The sequence below is a fragment of the Castor canadensis genome, chromosome 11, assembly GCF_047511655.1.
Source record: "Castor canadensis chromosome 11, mCasCan1.hap1v2, whole genome shotgun sequence".
NCBI classification, from domain to species: domain Eukaryota; kingdom Metazoa; phylum Chordata; class Mammalia; order Rodentia; family Castoridae; genus Castor; species Castor canadensis.
In genome coordinates, this window is record NC_133396.1 from 98,468,565 (window position 1) to 98,486,043 (window position 17,479).

Genomic DNA, 17,479 nt, shown 5'->3' on the forward strand with positions numbered 1-17,479 from the left:
TTTTTATTTTGAGAAATAAAAGCTCTGCGTATCTGACTACTTTCAGTTAGAAAAATGTCCTTCAGTTTCATCCATATTGTCACCAATGGCAGAATTTCCATCTTTTTAAAGGTTAAATAATATTCCACGAGCCTATGTAACAGCAAAAAGATTTTATTAGCATATATTAGCTGTACAGGGAAGTTTCACTGTGACCCTTCCATATATGCTTACAATGAGCCTTGGTAAGTTTCACCCCCATTATCATTTTCCCTCATCCCCCTCCTCCTACTTAAAACAATTTCAACAGGTTTCATTGTTCTATCTTCATGCAACTGTATAAAATATATTGGCCATATCCACCCCCCTTTACCCTCTCCATTCACCCCTTCCTCTCACAGTAGACTCACCCCTAACACAGCTTGTTTTGTATTCCTGTTCTTAATTTTTTTAAGCGTATATTCATTGTTTAAAGGGTTTTCCCCATGGTATTTTGCCCATGGATATATTACAATTTAATCAGATTAACTCACTCTATTTCTCTCCCTTACCCTTTTCCCTCTACCTCCTATTATTCAACAGCTTTCAGTACATTTCATTATGCCTTCTTCCTGCACAGATTCAATGTATTTCAATATTATTCACTGTCGTTCACATTTCCTCTCCTTTCACCCTCCTTTCCCTAGTCCCCTCAAATTGCCCCACTATTATAAACATGTCGTATATATGCACATATATACATATATATACATGTTTGTAGTTTGTGTTTACATTTATCTTTTGGATTTGTCTTCCACATATGAGGGAAAACATGTGAGATTTGTCTGTCTGAATCTGGCTGGCTTTGCTTAACATGATGATTTCTATGGAAGGAACATAATTTCCATTCTATGTGGTTGAATAATACTCCATTGTGTATGTATATATACATATTACATAATCCACTCGTCAGTTGTAGGGCATCTGGGATATTTCCAAAGTTTGGCTATTGTGAATAGTGCTGCAATACACATGGATGTGCAAGTCTCTCTATTATATACTGACTTACATTCTTTCAGATATATGCCAAGGAGTGGTATGTTGGATCATATGGTAGTTATATTTTTAGTGTCTTCAAGAACCTCAATATGCAATATGGATTTCCATAGTGGTTGTACTAATTTACCTTCTCACCAATTGTATATACTATTTCCCCTGCATCCTTGCAAACATTTGTTGTTGTTTGTGTTCTTAATGATGGCCATTCTGACTGGAGTGAGGTAAAATCTCAATGTTGTTTTAATTTGCATTTCTTTTATGGCCAGGGAAGCTGAGCATTTCTTCATGTATTTATTGGCCATTTGTACTTCTTTCTTTGAAAAATGTCTGTTGAGTTCATTTGCTCATTTATTTATTGTGTTGCTGATTCTTGGGAAGTTCAGATTTTTTTGCTCCATGTGTGTTCTAGTTATTAATCCCTTGTCAGATATATAGCTAGTAAAGATTTTTCTCCCATTCTGTAGGCTGTCTATTCAGTCTAGTGAAGCTAGACCTTACAGAAGCTTTTCATTTTGATGCAGTCAATTTGATCTCTTGTTTGTTGATCTACTAGAGTTCTAGTCAGGCAGTCATTGCCCACCCCTCTATGTTGCAGTGTTTTCTCTATTCTTTCCTGTAGTAGTTTCAAAGTCTTTGATCCACTCTGAATTGATATTAGTACTGAGTGAGAGACAAGGATCTAGTTTCAGTCTTCTACATTTGGATATTCGGTTTTCCCAGCAACATTTGTTGAATAGGCTATCTTTTCTCCAATGTATGTTTTGGTTTCCTTTGTCAAAAATTGAATAGCTGTGTGGGTTTGTGTCTGGGTCTTCCATTCTGTTCCATTGGTCTTCATGTCTGTTATTGTGCTGTTACCACGCTATTCTTATTGCCATGGCTCTGGAGTATAGTTTGAAACTAGGTATTGTGATACTTCCAGCATTGGACTTTTTTGCTCTGGATTGCTTTGGCTATTCAAGGTCTTTTGTGCTTCCATGTGAACTTTACGATTGATTTTTCTATCTTTTTGAAGAATGCCAATGGGATTTTGATGGGGATTACATTGAACATAAAGATTGTTTTTGTTGGTGAGCCAATTCACAACATTAATTCTACTGATCCATGAGCGTGGGGGATTTTTCCATCTTCTGATGTCTTCAATTTCTTTCTTCAGTGACTCACAGTTTTTGTTGTAGGAGTCATTCACTTCTTCCTTCATTACATTTATTTCTAGATATTTTTAAAGCTATTTTGAATGGGATTGTTTTCTTGATTTCTTTCTCTGTTCATTGTTGGTATATAGAAAAGCTATTGATTTTTGTATATTGATTTTGTATCCTTCTACTTTGCTGAAAGTGTTTGCAATGTCTAAGAATTTTTTGGCAGAGTTTTTAGGGTCTAGGGTCAAATAGGGATATTTGACTTCTTCCTTCCATATTTGAATACCTTTTATTTCTTTCTCCTGTTTTATTATTTTGGCTTGGAATTCTAATACTATATTGAATAAAAGTGGGGAGAGTGAACATCCTTGTCTTATTCCTGCCCTTTTTATTTTTTGTCAGAAAACCACATTGGCATATGCAAGCATGGGAGAGCCACCCTTTATTCTCCACCCCAAAACCTCTTTCTTTCCTCTCCATGCACCACCACAGGCCTTATGACATGCAGGTGAACACCCAGACCACATCTGCTTGCTGCAAATAGCTTCCCAGTGGCCACCCTTTGGGTCTACGAATATAAAAATTTATAGAAATGTCCATTCTCAGAAAGGCAGTCACTGTAAAGAGATCCACATAGCCCTAAGGTCAAACTTTGGATTGTTATGCAAGAAATTCAGGGTTTCAAACACTCATGGCTTGGTCTAGATAGAATGTGAGGGGGCACAGGTTTCAGCTGAGCACTTGTATCTGCCCATTACCAGGGGCCATAGAGAGAAGTGATATGGTCGGCCTTTGAAGCAATAAAGCCTCTCCCCTCTCTTTCCTAGGTCTAAAGCCAGCACTCTTTGTCAAATCATTTATTGTCTCTGAAATGTCTCTGAACCTCAATTTTCTTTCTGTAAACTGAGATGGTTAGATGAGACCCCCATCTTTAACCAACCCTCTGTGACTCTGTTTTGCTCCTAATCCAAAAGAAGGTAGTAGTAAATTCTTGCTGAGCAATCAAAGCTAATTTGAAAAGCTATAAAACACTCACTCTAAGCATACATTAAGTGAGATTGATAGAAAGGGAACTTTTTCCCTCTACCGGAAAACTAAAATTGAGGATGTCTACAACAACTCTTTCCAATTTCTCCTTTTTTACTAATTTTAAATCCCAAAAATTGACAAGAAAGAGGTTTTTTTCCTTCCCAAAATGTTCCTCTCTGTAAATATGATAAAACAAAGAAAATGGGTACAAAGATATCATCTGAAAAATAATACACTATGACTGAGCTTATTCAGTCTTCATAAGTTCTACTCTGAAATCTGTCACTGCATCAAGCTCTAACCTGCAGGGAGAAAAAGAATTCAGTTGCAGCTAAATGCAACTTAATGCAGTAATTGAGATGCATCTATTTCCACTTCCTCCCCTGACATCCTCCCCCAATTCACTCATCCAAATCAAATATAAGTTCTTTCCCCTCCATGTCTATACCACTTTTTACCTCTATTAATGACGTATATAGATTTTTTTCCTGTTTGTTAATTTTTCCATGTCTTTCTCATCATTAGGTTATCAGCTTTTCTTTAGGATAACTGTTTTTATGATATCTGTCCTCAGTGAGTTGGAATGCAACAATGTTTATTGTATTGAATCGGCAATACAATATCTACTGACTGCAACAGTAAAATATCTTAAAAATGCTAATGAGGTTGCTTCACATGAAATTATCTCAAATTATAATTCTTAGAGATGGTCCTACCTTGCCTACTTATCAAATATCTGTTTATCCTTCAAGATTCAGCTCAAAGACTTTTATATTCCCCAGTACCATAAACCACATTCTCTCTGTGCATTTCCTGCTGACGTGGCTTTGGGTCATCTAAGTTTCTATGCCTCCTTTACTAGCTTTTGTGGAAAAATAATTTTGACTTGCTAGAATTTACAACTGAACTTAAGTGTAATTTCTATACCTTGATTTATTTCTGTTCCCAAGGACCTTCTAAAATAAGTAGTCAAGTGTTATATTCTTGATTTTATAGAAAGGAAAAAGGATTGATAGGATTAAGTGACTTCTCTATAGTGACTTAGCTGACAATTGGCAGAGGCTGGGTTACAACACTAGCTCTCTAATGCCATACAGATTACGTTTGAATTCCATGCTGCTTCCCATATTGGCTATCTCAGATTGGGGAGTATAATAATATTTTACCTCTTTTTTTACTGCCCCATTTAATATCTAGTAATAAGAAGAATCCTACTGTTGGCTTTTAGAGTCAGATAATCTTGGGTTCAAATCTCAACTCTTTCCCTGGTATTTGGAGAGTGACTGCAACCAGAGTTTTAGGCACTATGACCCAAACTCCTGGGATTGCACATTTCAGGTCTTGCTGCTAGCCCCTATACACCAAATAAAGAGACATGGTGAGGGGCAGAGAAAGGAGACTTGTTACACAGCATGGGCAACTGTGGAAAGAGGCAAAGTAGTCACTGCAGCCATCTTTAGCCATCTTTGGAATACATACATGGGTTTTAGCTTTAAATATACAAAGAATTAGGACAGAGGACAAAAGGTATGCATAATTAAACAGTACCAGTCACAGGTATGTTCTGATTGACCATTATCGCAGTCTGCGGGTTCTGGAGAAGGGTTCTAGAGAAGTTGTTATCACTGTCATCACTTGAGGCAAGCTATCTGGTTCCAAGAGATGATTACTCCTCTTCTAGGACAGCCTCTTCATTATAGGTAATTGTACTCATTTGGAGGGTGGTCCCTCTTGCAAGATTCTGCTGTTCCTTAGGGATAATTTCAGTCCCTTGCTGTAAAGATGTTATCTATCAGTCCTGTCCTTTCTGGAACCCAAGATAACTGCAGGAAAGAATGGCTCAGACAAAGATAGATACAAAACAGAGGTAAGTACCAAGTTTTTCTCCTGCTTTTAGTTAATTTGTGGACCCACATAAAGAGTCGGTGCTTTTTAGCAAAAGCAACTTTTAACTGTTACATGACCTGTAAAAATCATGTGAACTGTCAGAGTTTTGGATTTCTCACCTAGAAAGGCAGCATACTGTTTGCTCACATGGTTTGTTATGAAGTTACACATCGTGCTCATAAACACTTGCCAAGTTCTTGGAACATGGTAAATGTTCAGTAACTGTCCTCTTTTGTCCTTGAGCACTCCTAGACATTATAGGAATACAAAGCCTCTCTTAATGCATGCAACCATTTGGTATGAAAGTTTCCTGAAACCAAGAACTCTTCTTCTAAAGTCCCATACTCTAAAATACGTATGCAGTGTAGAAATCCAACAGCTGCAGTGTTCCCAGTGGTAATTAAAACAAGTTGCATATCAGAGGCACATGTATGATGCAAGGTTGGGAGGGGTTTCAAATGTCATGAGTCCCTCCTGCCCCCATCTGATGTTGTAATGGAGCCACTCTATGTCGCCAGTTGAGATGAAAAAGAATTCTCATATTTCCTGTGAATTATAATAGCCACCATTTACTGAATGCTGCCTATGCTCTGGCACCATTCCAATAACTTAAGTACATTATCTCTAAACCTTATAACAGGCTGGCAATGTAATATTATTATTCTCTTCTTACATCTGTAAGACAATTTAGAGTTATTAGGTAACTACTCCAATTATAAATTGCAATACATATTAATGCATTTAAACGTGTATTTCTGCATACTTGAGCAAGAGTACCTAAGAGCAGAATTGTGCATCAAAGGCTCTGGTCTTTTAAAATTTGGGTAGATTCTGATAAATTGTCCTCCATTAAGATAGAACAAAATTAACACTCTAGCAATGAATAAGTGTGATTTTTCCCCATACTCTGGAAATGCTATTTATTATACACTTTAAATTTTTCTATTTGAATAGGTAGAAATGATATCCTATCAAAGGTGTTTTAACTTATATTTCTTGAACCATGTTTTAGTAACTTCTTATTTGTATATTGGACACACTTAAGAGTCGTTTTTCTTTTGACTTCATGTTGTATAATCTTTTCTTCTCCATTTTTTCTTCTTTTTTGGGGGGTTGCTTGTTAAGGAGAACTAAAAAATCTAAGTTTTCTATCAATGGGAAATGAATATATATGGTATATCCACACCATAGGATACCATGCAGATATTAAAAGAAAAAGGCATAGCTGGGCACTGGTGGTTTATGCCTATAACACAAGCTTTTTGGGAAGCAGAGATCAGGAGCATTGGGGTTCCAGGCCAACCCTGTCTCCAAAAATAATCAAAGCAAAAAGGGTGGGAGGTGTAGTTCAATCTGTATAGCGCCCGCCTAGCAAGCATGATGCCCTAAATTCAAACCCCAGTACTACCACAATAAAAAGTCAAAGTCAAAAGGAAAAAAAGGCAAAGTGTACTGATATGGAAAGATGCCCTAGGATTTACTGTTAAGTGAAGTAGAAAATGGCAAGATTACATGAATGATGGACTTTCCACTAAAGTATTCATGTATGTATACATATACATATTTGTGAAAGCGTTGACTATAACAAGACCCTGGTGTGGATGTTTCTGTACATATGAATGGCCTAGAGGGAAAGAGTAAGTTTTACTTCCCAAATTTGGGTTTTTTGGGGGGGTAGGAGGGGAGTGGTACTGGGGTTTAAACTCAGTGCCTTACACTTGCTAGGCAGCCGCTCTACCACACTTGACCCTCTCTACCAGCCCTTCTCACATTTTTGTAAAATGATCATGTATTACTTTTATAATAAAATAATTAATAGTAATTTTGTAAGATTAGCTTTATAAGTAATTCACATTTTTAGAGACACTCATAGTAATGAGCCATTCACCATGCTGCTTCCAAACAGCACCATGGTTTTTCTCAGTATATTGGGTTTCAAAGGACAGGTTTTGATGGCCTTCCTACTTTGTGTCAATAAAAAGGGGAAATCTCTCGAAGGTGAGGAAGCACCATGGGAGGGACTGTGGGAGGCTGAGAAAATATCTGAGGACATAGCATCATAAGGATGAGGGTGCACGTTGCTTCCTCTTACTAACTGATTGTATCAGCTCTCATTGCCTTACAAAACTGAAGCTTTTCAGAAACTACATTTTCAAGGCTAAGGTCAAGGTACCTCTATTGCAGGAAGAACAAACAGATAGGAGAGGGGAAATTCTCCAGAAATGAGGATAGTGCTGGAAGCAGAGGTAAGTGAATCATGGGCTGATGATTCAGCTGCAAATCACCCCAAGGCTAATTGTGGTAAGGAACTAGAGAATCAAGAGAACCACCCATGTTCCTCGAGGCAGGAGGATGAAGTCCTATGCTTCACAAATTTACCTCTGAAGAGTCCCTAATATTAGATAATGCACGTCTCTAGAAACTTATTCTACAATTCATCTGTGTTGTTGTAATAGAAAACCAATTTTTTTCTCATATGTTGAAAAGGAAAATGAGTTCCATGTATGCCCTAAAAAAATATTCAGTACTTCCTGGAAAGAGGGGATATTGGACTAGGCATAACTGGCTTTGGTCTGCTTATCAAGTGTCCTTGCCTGTAGTTATTTAGTCCCTAAGATGAAACATACTTATCTATAAAGAAAAATAGTAATTCTGGAATCCTAGGAGAGTTAAACAGGGATTAGGGAGTGAGGAAGGGGGATGTGCATCATATGATGGATGTTAATTTAAATGTTAATTTTCCTCTTTAAATTTTTTTTTAAATCTGAAAAAACACTGATTTGGTAAATTCAATTTAGAATTAGTTCTAGTGGTATACCTAAGGAAACAACAATGACCTTAACAAGATAAAGTTCAATTTTTCTCTCACGGGGGAGAACTTTGGAGGATTATAGTTTATGGCCAGTGTGGAAACAAGTGGCTCAAAATTGCTTCTGTTTCTCTGATCTACCATCTTTACCACATTTGTTTCCATGTTAAGGTCGCCCAATGATCCATGATGGTAGCTTCAACAACAGCTACCATATCTAAATTCCAGGCAGAAGAAAGAAAGATGGAAGAAATGGGCAAAAGGCCAGATCTGAAAAATGATCTTTCTTTAAAGAATGTTCCCGAAGAATGAGACAAGGGTGTCTGCCCTCTCCACTCCTATTCAACGTAGTCTTGGAATTCCTAGCCAGAGCAATAAGACAGGAAGAAGAAATAACAGGAATATGAATTGGAAAGGAAGAAGTCAAACTATCCTTATTTGCAGATGATATAATCTTATACCTAAAGGATCTGAAAAACTCCACCAAAAAAATCCTAAATACCATTAACAGCTTCAGCAAAGTAGCAAGATATAAAATCAATTTATAAAAATTGGTAGCCTTTCTATACACCAACAATGAACAGATTGAGAAAGAATATAGGAAAATAATTACATTTACAACAGCCTCAAAAAAACCCCTAGGACTAAACTTAACAAAAGATGTGAAAGACCTCTACAAAGAGAACTACCAACTATTGAAGAAAGAAATCAAAGAAGAATACAGAAGGTGGAAAAATCTCACATGCTCATGGATTGGTAGACTCAACATGGTGAAAATGGCTATACTACCAAAAGCAATTTACATGCTCAATAAAATTCCCACCAAAATCCCAATGACGCTCCTCACACATATTGAAAAATCAGTCCTAAAGTTCATTTGGAAGCACAAAAGACCACAAATAGCCAAGGCAATACTGAGCAGAAAGAGGAAAGCTGGAGGTATCACAATAACCAATTTTAAATTATACTACAGAGCCATAGCAATAAAAACAGCATAGTACTGACACAAAAACACATATGAAGACCAGTGGAAAAGAAGATCCAGATATGAATGCATGCAACTACACACATCTGATTTTTGACATGGTGCCAAAAATATATGATGGAGAAATGACAGCCTCTTCAACAAATGTTGCTGAGAAAACTGGATATCTATATGCAGAAAACTGAAACTAGGTCCATGTCTGTCACCCTATACAAGTGTCAACTCAGAGTGGATCATTGTTCTTAATATAAGACCTAAAACTTTGAAGCTAGTGCAGGAAAGACCAGGGAATATATTGGAATTAATAGGCATAGGCAATGACTTCCTCAGTAGAACTCAAAAGGCCCAGCAACTAAGAGAAAGGACTAACAAATGGGTCTACATGAAATTAAAAAGCTTCTGCACAACAAAAGAAATGGTTTCTAAATTGAAGTCAGTGCCCACAGCATGGGAGAGAATCTTTGCCAGCTATACATCTGACAAGGGATTGATAACCAGAGTATACAGGGAGCTCAAAAACCTAAACTCCAAAAAATGCAATGACCCAATGAAGAAATGGGCAAATGAACTAAACAGAACGTTTTCAGAGGAAGAAGTCCAAATGGCTGAAAAACACATGAAGAAATGCTCAACACCCCTGGCCATAAAGGAAATATAAATCAAAACCACATTAAGATTCCACCTCACTCCTGTTAAAATGGCTACCATTAAGAATACAAACAACAACAAATGTTGGCAAGGATGTAGGTGAAAAGGAACCCTCATACACTACTAGTAGGAATGTAAGTTAGTATAACCACTGTGGTTACATATAATAGTATGTAGGCTCCTCAAAAAAAAACAAAAATAGAATTGCCATATGATCCAACAATACCACTCCTAGGGATATGCTCAAAGGAATGTAAGTCAGTTTACTACAAAGGCATCTGAACACCATTATTCACAATAGCTAAGCTATGGAAACAGCCAAGATGCTGCACTACTGATGAATAAATTAAGAAAATGTGGTATTTTTTATACAATGGAATTTTCTTCTGCTACAATGAATGAAATTTTGTTGTTTGCAGGTAAATGGATGGAAATGGAAAACATCATCTTAAATGAAGTTAGCCAGGCTCAGAAGGCCAAAAACTGCATGTTTTCTCCCATAAATGGAATATAGGTCTAATATAAATGCAGCAATACTATGAAAAACAGGTCATACTAAGGGAGGTCACATGTGAGAGGGGAAGAGTAAGAGAAGGAAGTTAAGAAGGTGAATGAGGTTGATGTCCTCTATACACAAGAATGAGTACAGAATTTTTAAATTGGATGAAACCACTATGAGAAAGGAACTAAAGGAGAAAGAAGAAAAATAGAAGAGTTGAACAAAATCAAGCTATAATACATATAAATATGAAAGTGCCACCAGGAAACTCCCTGTGCAGCTGTCTTAAACAACCAAAAATGTCGTTTTTTTCTTCTACTTCTTTTCTTATACAAAATCAGAGAACAGGAGGGTGAAACAGGTCCTGCCTGGGGAATCGGTACCACTGGGAAGGGGGAGGAAGTGGGGAAATGGTGAACAAGGGTAAATATGGTGCAAGTACTGTGTGCACATGTAAGTAAACGGAAAAATGATACCTGTTGAAACTTTTCCAAGAAAAGAGGGATCAGGGAGGGTGAAGGAGAATGGTGGACTAGGTAAATTCGTGTATGATATATTTGATACTTTAAGAACTTCTATAAATGCCACAATGCACTCCCACTCAACATAACAAAAAGAATGATCCTAAAGGCTCCGTCAATAGTCATTATACCTTCAAAGATTGTGGAGTCTAAAAAAATAGTTTAGTTGGGTACAATGTTGTCCCAAGTAAAAATGAGATGTAAGGACAAAAGAGAACACTAATACTGAGTGGACAACATAGTAACTCTGCCCCAAATAATAATACTACATTATACTAATAGCCAAAACTTGCTGAGTGATTACTACGAAAGTAAATATGGGGGCTCATGATGTAGGTACTATTTCTTCATTTTGGAGATGGTGTAGCAAAGGCTTGGAAAGGTTCATTTAGAAAGCAACAAAGCCAGGATCTCAGTCAAGGAAGGCTGTCAGCATAGCAAACTTTCTCAAGTGAGCTGCCTTCCCACTTTCAGAGTTGGAGGCTCTCATGTGTCATGGTAATGAACTGTCTGAGTATAATAAAGTTTGAATTTTAAAACCTGAAGTGGTCATTATTTGACGGAATTGCTGCCAATCAGTTTTGTATTGTGGAATGAATGCCAGTTTTGTTGAAAGAGACATCTACATTTTTGACTGAACTTTGGTTCACTAAAGCATAGTCAAATATAGTCTCAAGCTTTTATCTTGTTGATATTTTGCTTTTAAGAGAGAAACTTCCTCCAGCTTAAAGGCATGTTATGCATATTCATTCACTCATTTTGTTATACATTGAAGCACTTTTGGATTGCCTACTGTCTGCTAAAATTAGGTTTTATTCAAGACCCTGGGAATATAACCAGGCAAATATTATCTACCCTCAAAGATCAAAGCTAGAGCAGTGGCTTTTTAAGCAATCTACACACGACTTAAAGTAACAAACGCATTTTACATTGCACACCTTTTCAACACACCTCTACAACTCACAGCACAATCAACTTCCATAAAACAGCACTACTGTTACTTACTATATGCAACATACTCTTCAGTTTCTACCTATTTTAGATTCTTCTATTCTCTGTCTTTTAATGCTGAATATTATAAGTAAAATTATTTTAAGACATCAATAGATTGTGTCCTATAATTTGAAAAACAATCATCTATGAAAAAAGAAAGGCAATTAAATTGGTAAATTAGATATACTATGAGAATATTCTAAAAGCCACATGAACTTCGGAGCTCAATACTCTTTAAGCTCTCGGACTTTAAAGAAATAGACTAACTCTTTCCTGGTGATGTTGGTTTGGGTGATAGTAGGGCAAGTTCTGATTTGAGTCTTGGAGGATGAGAGGAAGTAATCAGGTAGAAAATGAAGGCCATTCTAAGTAAAGTAAACAACACATATAGATGTAAGCGACAATGATAGAAAGCCAAGCAAATGAGGCCTGAACATCATAGGAGAATGGAGGAGAACCTAGGCTGCACTCATCAAAGGACCATAAAATAGTCTCAAATAAATTGGGAACCACCTCAGACTTCAGAAGTAACTGATTCATATGTATCAGACTGTTTTCCATGTCTGAAAATAATGTTCTCACCAAATGCCTGATTGGGGCATCTCATGGTTAATTATATCACCTTGATTGGATTAGGAGACACTTAGGAGATTAGTGTCTATGAGAGAGTTTCCAGATATAATTGGCCTGTAGTACAGCAACTAGGGGATGGGGAAGACACCCCCTGATTGTGGGCAGTACTGTCCAATAGTCATATAGACTAGAACAAATGCAGGAGAAAAACAACTGCATTTGTAAGCTGGATTCTTCATGAGCAGGTGTGTCTATTGCTGCTACCACCACCCATGAACAGATTCCACCTTCTTCAGCCTTTCAACATGGATTCACCCAGTGACTCTCTAGGGAGATTTCAGACCTCTGCCTATGATTGGGGCTGCACCATTGGACCCCTTGCTCTTAGGCTTCTAGCTTCTTGGACTGAGCAGTTACTGGGTTCTCTGGCTTTCCAGTATGCAGATGGCTACTGCAGGGCTATCCAGCCTCTAGTCATGTAAGCCAATCTAATAAGTCCCCTTTCATAATTATATGCATATATAATATATGTCATATATTACATATGTGTGATTCTCTTAATTTGGTTCTCTAGAGAACACTGACTAATACATACAGGGTCAGTTACTACATTCTGTGCTAAGTTCAAAGAGAAGACTTGACTTTGACCTTGAGAGACTCAGTTTAAAGAAGAAGACAGGCATAAAAATAATTTTGATATCATGTGATTAGTTCTATAACAGGTTATGTACACAGTGCAGTTGGTGCACTGTGCTTCTGAGAGTTGAGGACAGTTACAAGTATAGAGTCTGTATGGAAACACAAATAGTAAGAATTTTGGCTTGTTTTAAGGGTCATTGACTGTAAAATGGACAATCTCATACGTAGCTGGTGAGAAGTCTAAATTAATATAACATTTATGGAAAGGAACTTGGCAATATATTCCTATAGCCATAAAAATGTTCATAGTACTTGGTTAAACAGTGTTACTTGTAGGAGGCTATTTTAAATGTAACTCCAAGAGAGGCCCAGGCCTCCTGTGGCTTCTTCATCTTACCATGGTGTTGAATTAAAAAATATAATCCAGCAGTTTGAAATTGGCTTCAATCTTAACTATTTCTCTAGAAGAACACTAAGACCCAGCAGAGCTTCAGTCAGTTCTGCTGCCACACAGTGGAATAGTGTGAAGGGTTCATCATGCCTGTCTACATGATCTCATAAACACCTGAGTTTCTTGACAGAGTTAAAGGCATGAGAAGAGAGGCATGAAAAGGGAAGGGAGAAATAAAACTTCTCAAAAAGTAGACTAACTTGGTGTATGTAAGAGCAAGAGCCACACTTGACTGTGAGAATGTGATTCCTGTAAAAATGTGTCCAACACTGGAAAGACTTCCACAGAGTGTGAAAATGGGTAGGAGAAATTTATCAATATCTTGTCCTTATTATCCCTGATAACATCTGGATTTCATTAGAAACACATGATTAATTAAACGATGATATATTCTTATGATACAACATTTGTATCCATTGTCTGTGACATTATAGAAAAATTATTAAGGAAATGAGAAGTAGAATTTAAAAATCAATATGAAGAATGAAGTTGGGTGACAGTGACTCACACCTATAATCCTAGCTACTTGGGAAGATGAGATTCAGAGGACTGCATTTCCAGACCAGTCCAGGAAAATAGTTCCTGAGACCTAATCTCAATAGCTGGGCACAGTAGTGCATGTCTGTCATCTCAAGTGGGAGGCTGAGATCAAGAGGATCACAGTTCCAGACCAGTCTAGGTAAAAGAAAAGTTTGCTAAGACCCTATTTCAATGTAAAAAAAAGCTGGGTGTGGTGCTACAAGCCTGTCATCCCAGAGATGGCAAGAAGTGTAAAAAAGGAGGATTGCATTGCAGGTCAGGGTGGGCAAAAATTGATACCCTGCCTTAAAAATACCAAAAGAGCTTGCGTGATAGAGCACCTGCCTAGAATTGCAAAGTACCGCCATAAAAAGACATGTAGAATGAGCCAATGTTTATGAAAATGTCTTTATATATAAGAATGGGGTTCTTTCAGCAATACAGGGTTTGAACTCAGGGTGTCACACTTGTTAGGCACATGCTTTACCACTTGAGCCACTCCACCAGCCTTAAGAATTTTTAAAAATAATAAAAAGTATACTAAAGTATTAACAGTGGTATGGGACATGTTTGTTTTATTCTTTTTACTTTTCTGTATTTTCCACATTGCATATAATTAGCAAGTATTCTTTCCTGAATTAAGAAATTTGTTTTTTAAAGCAAACAAAGACTCATATTGTATGACTCAATTTATGCCACTCGAAACCAGGTAATACAAATCCATGACCTTAGAAGTCAGGATAGTTATTATAGTTCACTAAAAACTTTAAAAAAAAGAAAAGAAACATCCTAAAACAATTGCTAGATATGAGAAATTACTAAAATACAAGGTCCAGTTATGACATTCTAAAAGCTTGGTAGGCTTTGTAATTGTATTTCACCATTGTAGAAACTGGGAACCAGGAAGCTGACACGATAATAACAATTATATAAAAATGGAGCATTGAAATCTTTAATTGTACAAAGTGTAAAATGGTATTATTTAAAAAGGGTCTTATAACCAAGTGCTTATTTAGCACTGGTTACTTTAAAAGCAGAATTTTTGAGCCTTTATCATTAATAGCCACAATCATTATTTTGTTTCCACAGCAATTCCATGAGTTGAAGATTGGCCACAAGTTTCAGATAAGGAAACTTAATTTTATGGTGATCACGGCACATAACTGATGAAGCCAGAATGCAAGTCCACACTTGTCCTTTCAGCAAAGCTACATAAGAGAAATTTTAGGTCATTTACAAGTCCTGTTTGGGTGCACTGGTGCCAACTGAGCTGAGAAATCTATTCCATAGAGCAGTGTGGAATAAGAAGTAGAAAATTCTGTCTAAATTTTAGCACAATCCTTGAGTGTACCTACTTATTTCAGTGGAAAGTTTTCCATTATTACCACAGGTGTTGCAGACAGATTTTTGAAGATAGTCTAAGACCCAAGGGACTGACATTTAAGTATATAATTCACCTCGGAAGGAGCCGGAGCAGATCACTGCTTTCTGTTCCCAACTCTAATCCTTGAGGCCTATGATATTTGGCTCTGGCCCACTAAGTAATTTGTTAGCCAGAAAAAAGGATACAACGTCACCCTCAGCTTACCAGCCACAGACACCATCCAGAGTAATAAAGCCAAGTCTCAAACACTCTTACCTCTACCTCCAAATGCTATAGTCTAGTCTGGTTTGTAAGGCTAGCCTCTGAATTGCTTTTCCTTCCCAAATTCAGTTGCCCTTCTAAAACTTTCTCAAACTGCAACGTATTTGGTTAAGTCTTAACATTTTTCCCAATCTTTTCCCAGCCTGCATACCTAGTCAATATTTCTCTCTGTCACCGACTGCCTGTAAAGATCAATTATATGGATAGCATTCTAGTTAAGAAGCCCATACAGTACCAAAACCCAAGATATCTCCCTCAACCTTGCCATGCCATGATGCCCTGTCTACCCTTGCCTTTGAAGCTTCCTAAGACCACGATGGGATGTGGAAATTATCATGGCATACTCTTATAACCTATTGTATGTAGTGTAAAAATTTTTGAGTAAGGAATATGATTAAGATGAGGTGAAATGACATATGTGCTAAACAGAGTAATCTAGTTTGGAAATGGAGAACATGGAACAACTGTTCTGTCTGTGGCTATGTAGAAAGCAATCTAGAAAATAAAAGAATTGAAGGAGAGATAAAGTGTGTATAGAGGGAGAAATATCTTCTAAGCTCTGGGCATGAAAATGGTAAGCATATGGTATATGGTAAGTTAGGGCTTAAGAGTTTCCTGTGTGTCTGGGAGCAGAGGTTCCGAGGGAGAAATTTGAAAGAGACATGGGGAAGCTAGCTCCATGCTAGGTAAATGCTGTAGAACCCTACAACATGATAAGGACTCTGGGCTTTGGTTTCTAGCATAGTCATATCAGGTTTTGAGCAGAAGACATATGTGATTCTTGCCTGATGCTTTTCTAAGTCCTTGCTGATCGCTGATAAGACTCTGCAGGGTTAGGTAGATGACTTTTGGCAGTAGGTAGGATGGATGGATGTGAGGGAGACTAGAAGTAGAGAAACTAGCAAGCAGACTACTCCAGGATCCAGTGAGAGGGTGGGAGTCTCAGTCAGAGTGGAGGCAGTAGGGGGCTGACATCCATAAGTACACTGGGCAGAGAAAGCTTTGGATCCTGAAGCCTGACTTAGAAGATGCTGCAATTAAAGTTGCAAAATTTTTCCATTACAGTCTTCCATTTTGGCTGCTCACACTTATTTATCTTGGTCCCAATTTCTGAAGGGTAATCTCAGATCTAAGGCAGTCCTTTTGAAAGTATTTTTGAAAAAATTCCATTTACCTCATGTCAAGGAGAATCAAAAACACATTTATAATAGGAGAAAAAAGAAAGAAGAGACAAAGGTTATTCACTAGTTTAGAGGAGCACACTTTTTTTTAATATGTCAGACTGCCTTAAATGGTATTAAATAAGAGTAAGATTTGATGGATTTCATTCCACCAAATACTTTAAAATAAGCAACAATTTAATTCTTGTGGTTTTTAAAATTTGTTTGTTTGTTTTAAGACTACTGAAACCTGACCTTGAATAAACTTTTGAAATGATCATTTGGCATAAATAATACCTTTTATTTTCAGAGAACAAGCCTGGAATCAGTTTTTTCCTTTGGGTGGACGAGGGTAATCCAGACTATGAGTACCCTCCGTTAACTTGGAACTGCCACAAATACTAAGTCTATAAGATTGTTTGGATAGATGGATAAGAGAAAAAAGTTAGAAGCAAAGGCCCCTGAAGAGAACATGTCATGAACCCCCATAATCCCATTGTGGAGATAAAAAGAACTGGATCCAAAGAGCTTAAGTAACTGGTTCCAAAGTCCCATGTTAATTTCTTACAGAATTAGAAGCAGAATGTGGGATTTCTTTGTTTCCTGATCATATCACTCTTCTGTTTAAAGTCACTCACATCCTGCCTGAAGTTTCTCAAAGCCCAAACCAATAAGATGATGGGAAAGACACTTTCCCACACAGTGGCTAGCAGGTATCTGTGGGCTTAGGCCTTGAGATGATATGAAAAAGGATGAGACTCTTATAAATATATAGTTTGTAAAGCCACTTTCACAAAGTTCCCCTTCCTCCATTCTCATACGCCCTACCCCAAGACAGGTCTCTGTGACTTCCTATGCCTTTTAGAGCTGCCCTTCATGTTCATTTTCTTTTTAAGATGATTTTACTTTTACCTTTCCATTCATTTTCTATTACCCTATGCTCAAATCCCACCAAAACCAGA